This window comes from Perognathus longimembris, chromosome 5, assembly GCF_023159225.1.
Source record: "Perognathus longimembris pacificus isolate PPM17 chromosome 5, ASM2315922v1, whole genome shotgun sequence".
NCBI classification, from domain to species: Eukaryota; Metazoa; Chordata; class Mammalia; order Rodentia; family Heteromyidae; genus Perognathus; species Perognathus longimembris.
This window is the reverse complement of record NC_063165.1, coordinates 2,134,675-2,146,972: the sequence shown is the minus strand read 5'-3', so window position 1 is coordinate 2,146,972 and position 12,298 is coordinate 2,134,675. Positions and strand designations below refer to the sequence as shown.

Below are 12,298 nucleotides of genomic sequence, written 5' to 3'. Positions count from 1 at the left end.
CGCCCGTGTCCCTCGGGAAGAGGCGGGCACAGCCTCTCCCTGGGCATCGACGTCTTCGCTGGTAGAGGACCGCAGCCGGGCCTCGTGCTGCTGAGCGCCAGGACGGTCGGGAAAACCCATGGCCGAGAACCAACGCACAGAGACCCAGCCTGGCAGATCCCGCCGCCTGTGCCACGTAGGGTGAGGTCCCGAGCGAAGGGGGGGGGGGCGAGACCGCTGAGGTCGCTGGGAAGCGGCCACAGGCATTGCGACGCCGAGGGACTAAGTCCTACAGGTGGACCAGTGCCCGCGGGGCAAGCTCTCCCGGGGGGGCGGGGGGGACGGGGGGGGGGAAGCAAGGGCAGGTGTGGGGAGCTGAATTATGTCCCCAGCACGGCAGGCTTGCGGCCTAGCCTGCCCATATTGCAAAGAGCACTACCAGAAGCAATCAGGACGGGATATAGGTCAGGTCCACGTTACCAGGGGCAGGGCAGGCCTTGTCCACAAGATGTGCCCAGCCCGCCCTCCAGGGCTCCATTTTCTCGCTAGAATGGACTTTTTTTTTTCTAGTGTGTGACACGTTAACATATAAGGTTTGCCTTTAGCTTCCAAGGTGTATTATAATTTAAATCTGATAGATAACAAGCTAATTTATTTTTTTAACCCTCCAGTAGACACAGGCCCAAATCTCAGATGGAAACTATTAAGATAGCAGACCACACAGGGTACTGGGGACTCCTACCCAGAGTCCACAGGGGGAGACCCGTGAGCTGCCAGGCGCCGGTGGCCCCTGCCTGTCATCCCAGCTACTCAGGAGGCTGAGATCAGAGGATCACGGTTCAAAGCCAGCCCGGGCAGGAAAAGTCTGTGAGGTTCTTACCTCTAATTAACTATCGGAGAACCAGAAGTGACACTGTAGCTCAAGTATTAGAGTACTACTCTTGAGCCAAAGAGCTCAAGGACAGTGCCCAGGCCCCAAGTTCAAGCCTGACAGGAGAGAGAGAGAGATTAGATGGATGGATGGATGGACGGACAGATAGATAGATGGATAGAGTAAGTGCAGAACGGCACAGCGTCCACGCGTAACCTACTCAATCCTTCCCCGTCCTCGCAGCGGCGGCCGACGGCGTAGGCCCGGCCCAGGCTGGCTGCCCGGGCTGGGAATGAGGTCGCGGGCAGCGGGTCTGCGCAGGTTTCCCACGTGTGCCGTTTCCCCACAAGACGTTCCGCCCACAGGCCGAATGCCCCGGAGTGGGTCCCCCTCCCACTGTGCAAGTGCACACGCGTGGGCGCACCCCCCCCCGTCCCCCACAGCATCAGTGCACACAGTTGTCTGGGTGGACGGAATGGACCCCCAGGTCGTCTCTGGCACCGGCAGAGGCTCCGCCCCCTGGCACCCCCGAGCCCCCTGACGGCTGGGGGGGTCCATGGCAGGAAACCAGGGCATTGGGAGGAACTGCAGCCAAATACCTGGGCTCCTTGGGCTCAGAGGAGCCCCGGCCCCGGCCGCCCTTCCTCCGCACAGAGCCCCGGCTCGCTCAGAAAGGCTTTCTTCCCAGCAAGGCATTCACAAGAACCCTGCAGCCCTTGGCCCCGCTGGGAGGCCGCGGGGACAGGGAGGGGGAGACGGGCTGTGTCTTGCAGGAAGCGACGCCTTAATTAGCATGTCCTCCCTTGTCAAGTCGGGGGCTCCCAGGCCTGGTGCGGCTGAGGAAATGACAGCTGGGCTCCGCTTACGGCTGGCGCCGGGTGCCCAGGGCTTGCGTGTGGCAGGCGGGGAGCCGGAGGAAGCCACGTCGTTAGAGAGCGCCCCGCCCGGCCCCGCCACCCCGCCACGCCGCCCCGCCACACCGGCCACGCCGCCCCGCCACCGAGGACAACGCCACTTCAGGCGGAGCCAAGAGGCCACTGTGTGCTCCCGCCAAAGAAACCCCAGCCCAGAAGCAGCCGCGCCTCGCGGAGCCCCTCCACAGCCTTTAATTAGGAGAGAAGGCTGGCGACCGCATTTGCATTTTAATTAAGATTAATGAATCATTCATGATTCATCCTGCGGGTCCGCTGTGGCGGAGGGCGAAGAGAAAGCGGCCGTAAAAAACCCAGTGTGCAGTGGTGGCGAATCAGACCCCAGCAAGAGAGGAGCCCCCCGCCCCCCGCCCCCCGGGGGCACGTGACCCGCGGGCTCCTCTCCAAGCAGGGAGCTGCGGTGCCGCGGCACCAAGGTTGACCCTGCAGGTGTCAGTAAGTGTGACATTAAGCAGCCAACCGCCACCGCGCTCCTGGCGGGGCTGGAGCCGCGCCAGGTCAGACGGGCAAACAGAAGCGTGTGCTTCAGCCGGTTTCCGCTCAGACCTGAACGCACCCCAGCACAGAGGGGAGGCCTGCGGCCCAGCTCACCGCGGGCGGGGGCGGGGGGACGACACCGGCCCCCGCCGGGAGCAGGCCCATGTGTGTGTGGCGGGAGGGGGTCACGCGTGCGTGTGGCGGGAGGGGGTCGCGCGTGCGTGTGTGGCGGGAGCGGGGTCACGCGTGTGTGTGGCGGGAGGGGGTCACGCGTGTGTGGCGGGAGGGGGTCACGTGTGCGTGTGGCGGGACGGGGTCGCACGTGCGTGTGTGGCGGGAGGGGGTCACGCGTGCGTGTGGCGGGACGGGGTCGCACGTGCGTGTGTGGCGGGAGCGGGGTCACGCGTGTGTGGCGGGAGGGGGTCGCGCGTGCGTGTGTGGCGGGAGGGGGTCGCGCGTGTGTGTGTGGCGGGAGGGGGTCACGCGTGTGTGGCGGGAGGGGGGTCGCGCGTGCGTGTGTGGCGGGAGGGGGTCGCGCGTGTGTGTGTGGCGGGAGGGGGTCACGCGTGCGTGTGTGGCGGGAGCGGGGTCACGCGTGTGTGGCGGGAGGGGGTCGCGCGTGCGTGTGTGGCGGGAGGGGGTCGCGCGTGCGTGTGTGGCGGGAGGGGGTCACGCGTGCGTGTGTGGCGGGAGGGGGTCATGCGTGCGTGTGTGGCGGGAGGGGGGTCGCGCGTGCGTGTGGCGGGAGGGGTCACGGGCGTGGGCCGGCGCAGGTGCACAGGGTGCTTGCGGGCTGCCCGGGACCGCGGGGGGGGGGGGGGGCGGCCTCTGAACGACCCCGCCGGCCCGTCACGCCGTCACAGCCGTCAGCAGAGCGCCGTGGCGGGCGGGCGGTGACAGGCGGAGCACAGGGCTGGCTCCGTGAGTCACAGGAACCTGTTCTAACCCACGTCACCTTGGGGGACCGAGGACGCGGCCAGCCTCCGGGAGGAGAACGCGAGGGGACGCAGCTGCTCCCGCCCGGAGCAGGGCGAGGGCCGGGCTTTGTCTCCCGTGTCTTCGCCCCCTTCCCCGGTGGGCACGGAGGGAACATTGGATCTCGGGGTCTGGGATGCATACCCGCCCCCTCCCAAGGCGGGGGGGGGGGGTTCCCCAGGAAGCCACGTCAGTCCCTGTTCTACACGTGGTCCAGACGTCCAGAGATGGGGACCGCCAGGCTAGGCGGGGGGGGGGAAGGGGAGGGGAGGGGAGGGGGGGAGGGGGGCGGGGTGTGGTGGTAAGCCGGGTGGAGTTTGCCTCCAGGAGCACTGGGCGCCCCGAGGGAGCCCCGAGCCCCCGGAGGCTGGGAGTCTGTGCTGAACCAAAGTCGGAAACTGAGTCTCCTCGCCAAGCCAAGCCCGTGGGGCGGGGCCCGTCTTGGGGGTGGGCGTGGCGGGGCAGAGGGCCGAATCCCCACCCCCCGGAGCAGGGGAGCAGGGCGGCGGTCTGCCCCTTCCCCCGGCCCGCCCCGGGCCGCGCTGCCCCCGCTTCTGCTGGGACAGTGGGGCCACCACGGTGCGCCTGGGCTGCGGCCCCCAGGGCGGAGGGCGGCGTGGGAGGAGCCCGGGACGGGCACCTGGGCCGCCCCGCCTCCCCTGCCCCGGCCGCCCGCCGGAACCTTCCCTTCCCGTGACTCGGGGCAGCTGCGGGCCGCGGTGCTGTGTTCTGGCTCGAGGTGCCGCGCTGCGGGGGGGGGGGGGGGCTCCGGCACCCCGAGGCCCGCAGCGTTCCCGGAGCCTGGGTGTGCCCCCCGCCCGTGGGGGAGGCGTGGGCCGGAGGGCCGCCTCGGCGGCTTCACCCCGCTTGGCCTGGGCTCCTGGTGTCTCTGGTCCCCCTCACTTAGCCCGTGCTCCCTGAGAGCACGCTTGCGCCCCAAGGAGGGAGGAGGCACAAGCCCGAGGCCAGGCCGGGGCAGGGGGGAGGCCGGCGGGCCCTGCGGGCGGAGAGAGGGGTGCGGTGCCCGCTGCCCTGGAAGGAGCTGCCGCACTCGCTGGAAACCTGGGAGCGGCAGAGCGGCCCGTGTGCTCCCCAGCCGGTGGGGGGGGTTTGGAGAGGGCAGGACGGCCTTGCCTAGCTGCTTGAGCTGGGCCTCCCTCCCTCCCTCCCTCCCTCCCGGAGCGCCTCTGGGGAGACCGGCCCGAGGGCACGTGGGACCGCAGAGCGCGCTCCAGGTGGGCGGCCAGGCCCAGGACGGTGCTCGTAGCGTGGGGAGTGGGAATCTTCCGGAAACTGTCTGTGACCCAGATGGCCGCAGCGTCCCACACGTGGCCACAAGCTGTCGGCATAAATATACCTGAAACACAAGCTGGATAGCCCAGAATCGAGGTCCCCAAACGCCCGTAGCCACTCTAACCCCCTCCCCCAAGGAACCAAGCCTGGGGCCAGGGAGAAAACCAGATGGTATCCAGAGGTCACCCCACTCCACTGGGGGTGTGGCTCACGGGGTAGAGCACCGGCGTAACGCAGGCAAGGTCCCGAGTTCCAGCTTTAATATGGCGCGTGCACGCACACGCGCACACGCGCGCACACGCACACACACACACAATTAACGATAGGGGGTCTGTGCTTTTGTGAAGTTCATGCCTCTTAGACCTTGCTTCCTCCTTCCCGGGCTCAGCACCTCTCTGGTAGGCGGAACACCCCCAATTTGCTGTGACCCAGGGCTCTCTGGGCACCCCAAGAAAGCAAAGAGGCTCCGCTGGCCGGGGAAGGGGACTGCGAACCCCGCTGCTGCAGCACCTCCCAGGACGAAGCTCCGCCCTTGCAGCCTTCCGGGGACCCTTGCCCCTCCTCCCCCAGGACACCCCAGCCGTCGCGGGGTTCTGAAGAGGCGCTTCTGCATCCTCCTGGGCCCCGCACGGCTCCCTTTGAGTGAAGGGTGACATTCACCCACACAGGGAGAGGCTGCCCGCCCCTCCCCACCCCCAGCACGCAGCCACCAGCAACCGTGATTAATCTCTGACACAGGGCATGAGCAGGCAGCGAAGACTGGGAGGGAGGGGCAGGAGAGGGCGGGAGGGGGAGGGAAGGAGGGAGCGGCGAGCTGGGGAGGGGGCTGCCGGAGCTGAGAGCCGGAGCTGGGAATCGGAGCCGAAGGTGCGGCAGCTGGCAGGCCCTTCTCGCCAGGCACCCCATGTGCGGGAGGAGAGGCGGGGGGGGGGGGGCGTCCTGCAGTCACATCTGGTGTCTGGCTGTTCCCAAAGGCAGCCCCGTGGGGCCCGGCACCGATTCTCCCCACCGCCGCTCACAGGGCTTCCGTGGACTCCGGCAGGAACCTTGGAGGCCTGGGCACCCGTGGGAGGGGAGGCAGGAGGCTTGGGGGGACCCCGAAGCCCCGCGGGAGGGGAGGCAGGAGGCTGGGGGGACCTCGAAGCTCCGTGGGAGGGAAGGCAGGAGGCTGGGGGGACCCCGGAGCCCCGTGGGAGGGGAGGCAGGAGGCTGGGGGGACCCCGGAGCCCCGTGGGAGGGAAGGCAGGAAGCTGGGGGGACCCGGAGCCCCGTGGGAGGGGAGGCAGGCTGGGGCGACCCTGGAGCCCCGTGAGGATGGGGGGCAGGGTGCAGGACATTCTGGGGTGTGCGGGACACGGTGGAGCCTTCTACAGTCAGCACAGACCAGGCCAGGCCAAGGTAACACACGGACCCAGGACCCTTGAGGCGCCCTGATGGGCGTGGGGGGGGGGGTGGGCTGGAAGGGCGGCCAGCCGGCACTCAGAGCCCACGGCGGCTGCCCCCAGGCAGAGCCCGCCGGGCGGAGGAGCCCGCTGAGGAGGGGAGGCGCCCTGCGCGGGCTCAGGGTGAGTGGACGCAAGGCGCCAGGTGGACTGGCCTCCCGAAGCCTGGTCTGGGGTGTGACCCTGGTTTGGGGGTGGGGGGGCTGGGAGGGGCGGGGGAGGGCTCCCAGGGCGGGCTGGCCCCCGCCACGCTGTCCCCAGCCCCCAGCCCGCGTCCTGAGCCGCGGTGCTGTGCTGTCCAGCCCGCGGATGCCGTGCACAGGGCTCCCACCGGGGCGGGGAGGGCCGGCCAGGGCCCCGGTGGGGCGGGAACCCAGCACGTCCGCCCTCCTGAGCTCAGGCGGGAGATGATGCAAAGGTCCTGGTGAGAGCTAGCCCTGCCCCCCCCCCAATCCAGGTGAGGAGAGGAAGGCTGGGCCTGCTGGCCCGAGGCACTCGTTTGGGACAAACCACAAGGAGTCTAACAACTTAGCAACCAGGACCAATCATGTCTTGGTATGCCCCTAATCCCTTTCGCTTCTGAGCCGTGAGGCACGTGGTTTTGCTCTGTCATGGTGTGCTGCCTTGTCACAGGTGCAAAACAAGTTAACTGACTCCAAGCTGGAAATTCTAAACACGTAAATCCAAATAAAACTGTTATCTTATAAAAAAAAAAAAGTCTTGGTGCAGTACTTTCAAAAATAAAAAACTTAAGCTGGGCACCAGTGGCTTGTGCCCTAACCCTGCCTACAAAGTAGGCTGAGATCTGAGATCACAGTTCAAAGCCAGCCAAGACGGAAAAGTCTGCGAGACTCTCACCTCTCTGATTAACTAGCAAAAAGCGGGAAGTAGAGCTGTGTTCCAAGGGGTAAAGTGTCAGCCTTGAGTGAAGAAGCCAAAGGACAGTACTCGGGCCCTGAGTTCAAGCCCTAACACCACCATGCACGCGCACACAAGTGTGCACGCATACACTCACCGTGCGAGCGCCAAGTCCTGATGAACAAAACTCCGAAATTCTCAACCAGCCAGGACACACCCCAGTGCCTTCACCCCGCCCCTCCCTAGCTGCCCCAGGCCCCAGGAGCCCCAGAAACAGCTGCTCCTCCGGGAGCACCCATGTGTTCCCAGTGAACAGCCCAGGTGTGGCCCCCGCGGTCAGGGGAATCCCTCCAGGAAGAGCTCGGGGCTTCCTCCGGAGGAGGAAGCGGCCCGGGGCTTTCCCAGGGCTGGCTTTGTCTCCTCAGAATGGAGCCACGGTCCCGTCCCAGAAGGCAGGAAGGGCAGCTCCCTCCCCGGGGTCTTCGCTGCTCTTGGCACGGAAGGGCCTGTGTGGCCACAGCAAGGCTAGCTACTTGGCAAGAAGGCAGAGACCCCCCGAGACGTGGGAGGCAGAGATCGGAAGGCAGAGGCTCCCGCCTGGGATCCTAGCTACCAGGGAGGCAGAGACAGGAGGACTGCAGTCCAAGGCCAGCCTGGGTAAGAAGCCCTCAGTCCTGTCTGAAAAACAAATGAAAGCAAAATGGGGCTGGAAGCAAAGCACAGCGCCCTGAGTTCAAACCCCAGGTCTGTCAAGAACTAAAGGACAAGGAAAGGGTGGCCTCTGCCCGAGCCCTTGGAGCCGGGATGCGGTCCCGCTTCTCTTGGACGTGGCTGGATGCATCCCTCCCTCTGTGGCCATTGAGGACCCCTGCAGGGTCCCCACTGACCACTTCTGACCCCTGCCTGGCCCTGTGGTTTCCACCCCTCCTGGCCCCCTGTCCCCGCGGCCCCCCCACCCCCGCGGCCCCCCCACTCCCGCGGCCCCCCCGCCCCCGCGGCCCCCCCTCCCCTGCGGTCACCTCCCGCCGCCGGCCACCTCTGTCTGCGCCGGCCTCCCGTGGGCTCACGTCCACCAGCAGCGGCCTCTCCCCCTGCCTGTCTCCCGCGCACGTCCCGTCTGCCCACCCAGCTCAGCCAAGGCCCTGGGGCCCTGGCCCGGGGTCCCAGCTCCCCAGGAGCCTGAGATCTGAGGCCCCCAGTGTGAAGTCTACCCAGCCCAAGTCCAAAACACTCTTCTCTGCGGTGAGGAAACTGCTGGAAATGAAGCCGTGGCTCGCGTGGTAGAGTGACAGCTGTGAACAGAAAAAGCTAAGCAAAGGCACAAGGCCCTGAGTTCAAGCCCCAGGACTGGCCCAAGACAAAACACAGACATTGCCGGTGCTCCGGGGCCTCTGAGCCAGGACCCCCCCTCTCCCCCCTCCCCCCCTCACAGGCTGGACAGTGCTGAGCCAGCCCCCCTCCCCCTCCCCCCGCCCCGGTAGCTTCCTGCAGGCCAGCCCGGCTCGGCGCCCTCGTCCCTGGGGAGCTGCCTGCCGCGTGGCACCCACGGGGCAGCACCGAGCCCACCGCGCCCGCCGGGGCCGGGAAGGGCAGGTGGAGACCGCAGCCAAGAATGGGGTTTGCATGGGGGGCGTCCCCCGAGGAGCCCTTGGGGACCCAGGGGCCACACTCATGGCCCTGCACCTGCCCAGCCCACTGGGCCGGAACCCCTGATGATCACGGGGCCACCTCACGTGTGTCCGGGGCTCCGGCCGCGGGCAGCGCTCTGGCTGCGCCCCTAGCTGGGCAGCCGCTCCCCCTGCGGCTTCCGGTTCCCTTTCCGCGGGCATTGGACGGGGCGGGCGCGGGACGGGGCAGGCATTGGACGGGGCGGGCATTGGGCTGGACGGGGCGGGCATTGGGCTGGACGGGGCGGGACGGGGCGGGCATTGGGCGGGACGGGGCGGGACGGGGCGGGCATTGGGCGGGACGGGGCCGGGGCCCTCGCCGAGGATCGCGCGTGGCTCTGGCCTGTCTGGGTTTCCTGGCTGCTGTGCTGAATCCACCACACACACGGCGGGTGTGTGTGTGTGTGTGTGTGTGTGTGTGTGTGTGTGTGAAATCCGGGGTCTGCGGGCCAAGGCCGTGCGGGGGCCACGGGAGGGGCTGACGGAGCCCAGCTGCAGAGCCTCCTTCCCGGGCAGAGGGCGTGCAGGGCGCCGAACCCCGGGCCGGCTCCCCCGAGCCTTCTCAGGGCAGGGCGACGTGGGCCGAGGCCCGCACGCACCTCTGGGCCTGTGTCGTCTGCAGTGCAAAGCTCTAGGCAGAAAGGACGCGGGACAGCACCCGCGGGACACGGGGCGGGGGCCGAGGACGCGGGGACAGCACCCGCGGGACACGAGGCGGGGGCCGAGGACGCGGGACAGCACCCGCGGGACACGGGGCGGGGGCCGAGGACGCGGGACAGCACCCGCGGGACACGGGGCGGGGGCCGAGGACGCGGGACAGCACCCGCGGGACACGGGGCGGGGGCCGAGGACGCGGGACAGCACCCGCGGGACACGGGGCGGGGGCCGAGGACGCGGGACAGCACCCGCGGGACACGGGGCGGGGGCCGGGGAGCCGACCCAGCAGCGCCCGGGCTCAGAAAGGAGCGCGGCCTGCTCAGAGCTGCGTGCGGGCCGGGCGGGACCTCCCGGCCAGGCCTGGGTGACGGCGGGGTTTGGGGTGAGAAGCCATGTGGCCCGAGGCCCCGAGGCCCTCCGGAGGCCGCGTCCTCCCAAGAGGTGCGCCAGGGCCGTCACCCCAGCCACCTCTGCCCGGGCCGCCCGCTCCTGCTGTGCCCAAGGGGGGCCCCGCCTGCCGCCACAGAGCCCCGAGACTTTCTCCCTGTGACGGTGGCCTGGCGGGGCGCACCCTCCCCTCTATTCGTGCAAGGCGGCCCCAGCCACCCCGCAAGCTTCCCGGGGAGCCCCTCGGTCCCCAGCTTCCTGACTCCGCCCCCTGGGCCCCCGGGCCCCGCGCTGTGCTCCAGGCAGCCCTGCCCTGGGTGTCACAAGGTCCCCGCGCGCCAGTGCCACCCAGCAGGGCCGAGGGCTGCCGAGTGGCTGGTGGCGTGCCAGGCCCGAGGGGGGCGACGATCGCTGCCTGACTCAGCCGCGAGACCACGGGCTGCTGCGCTATTTCAGGAAAATTAATTATACCCCACGCCGGGAGCGCTCGCCCATTAAATGTCCCAAGCACGCCCGCCCGCCCGGATGCCAGAGCGCAGCCTTCCGCGGCCTGGGGACGGCCAGGGGAGGGGAGGGGAGGGGAGGGGAGCGGCCCCCTCCACCCCAGCCGCCTGCGGGGCTCCCGGGGACGGCCAGCCCCGCCTCGCCCCCTTCCTCCACACCACGGTCCTTCGAAAGCCAAGCTCTGGGGACAGCTCCGGGCCAGGAGGGGCTGGGCCAGGGCTGTCCAAAGCGGGGGGGGGGGGGGGGGTGTGGGGTGTCTTGGAACCTCATGGGCCGACCCGGGAAGACTGCACTGGCCATCTCGGGGCGGCTGGGCCTGTCCACCCGAGCTCTTCGTCCTCCCCCGGTCCTTCAGCCTTGTCTGATGCGGCGGCAGGTGCTCCCGGCACAGGCTGGAAACCAGGCTCTGCCGCCCCTGGGCAGCGACACCGGCCCAGGCCCAGTGCCCATGGGGCCCAGCAGAAGCCAAGCAGGGCTGGCAGGAGGGGCTTCTGGGCGGTTAACGACAGCCGCTGGCCGCGCAGCGCGTGGCACCTGCCCCCGCGTGTCCTCAGACCCCAGGCACCGCGGCTGGCGGGCCCCGGCTGGCCCGTGGAATGGTCTCCCGGCGATTCTGCAGTTCTGCCAGGCCCCGGAGCTTCGCCAGGGAGGAGCTGGGCACCGCCCCCAGCCAGGGAGCCCCAAACCCCGCCTGGATGCACCCAGTCCTGCCAGCAGAGCCCGGCTAGGCCTCGCGCCGCCCCGGGACTTCAGGGGACGCACACCCCCGTGCTCTCGCCTCTCGGCGGAGGCGGTCACCGAGGCCAGCGGTTCCCAGGCGCTCACTCGTGTTGTTTCTGTGGTTGTCATAAAATAAAGCACATGGCGCCATTCTACAAAACACAACGGGAATCCGTGACGCTCCAGACCCCACATGGGCTGCCAAAGCTCACTCAGAACGAGAGGAAACCTGAACAGCGCTAGTGCGACCTTCACAACTCTAATTTACATTAGTCAGCCCCAGACATGATGGATTCCACCAACACTCACAGAAGAGATAACTACCCGTAAATCTGCACAAATACACGTTCAATCAGCTGGTGGAAACCAAAAAGTCAATGCTAAAGTTTATGACAGAATTGCAAACCTCCTAAAAAAGCAAAATATGTTAGGAACACTGGGGACAGACAGACAGACATATCTTAGACAACACAAGGAAAGCACACTAATTGTAGAAGTATAAAATGAGATGCTAGAATTCACTAAAGTTCACAAGTTCAACTTATTAAAACCTTTAACTCTTTACTCTTCAAATGATGGATAAGTCAAAAATTGAAAGTTTTTTTCTGCATATAATATATATTATGTCTCTATGCACACACATAACCACATATCAAAGAGAAATCAGTGCAGAATACATAAGCTCTCCTATAATTCAAATAAAAGTTGTATGAAAACTCAAACAACCTATTAAAAATTGGCAAGGGTCGGAGTGGAGCTCATTGGCAGAGCACAGACTCAAGATGCAGCGTACATGAGGCCTGGGTTCAATTTCTACCACTAAACCACACAAAAGAGAAAGGAAGGGGGGAGGGAGGGAGGAAGGAGCAAATAAATTCAAATAATCTTGAAAAGTAAAGTGGCTGCCTAACTCATTAGAACATTTTAAAAATCACCAGTCGGAAGAAATGCACTCACTACCTTATTATGTAACTGTACCCCTCCGTACATCACCTTGTCAGTAAAATTTAATAAATAAAATAAAATAAAAATCAGCAGTCGGCCTAGCGGTGGTACATGCCTGTAAAGACACGAGAATCTGAGTTCAAGGCCAACCTGAGCTACATATGGGCTTAGTTCCAAGGTAGCCTGGGCTACACAGTGAGACCCCATCTCAAAATAAAATAAAGCAAAAAGTAAAGGGGGTGGGGGGATGCAAAATGAAGTCACAGTGAGACACCGTTGCGGACAATCAGCCTGGCTAACACATCAACACGGACAGAACCAAGTGCAGGCGGGAAGGGGCCCCGCCACGGAAGGGGCCGCCACGGGAGACCCACGCGGCTTCCTCTAAGCCGGCTGCAGCACGGCCCTGGGCCTGCCTCGCCCTGGAGAAGGGAAACCTTCCCCACCGCCCGCAGCCGCGCCCTAGAAACGCCCCAAACCCCGTCACCAGGCGAGGGGTAAACAAACCAGGGCGCACCCACACCGCCGGGGAGGCAGCTCCGGACCCGGCAGCCGCGCCCCAGCACGCCCGGGAGGGCAGCCACACCCGGA

At 66.4% G+C, this 12,298-nt stretch overlaps 1 pseudogene; it reads left to right on the top strand.

Annotated features, from left to right (window-relative positions):
* LOC125351600 overlaps window positions 1-12,298 on the top strand; it is a 96,604-nt pseudogene that overhangs the window by 18,178 nt on the left and 66,128 nt on the right.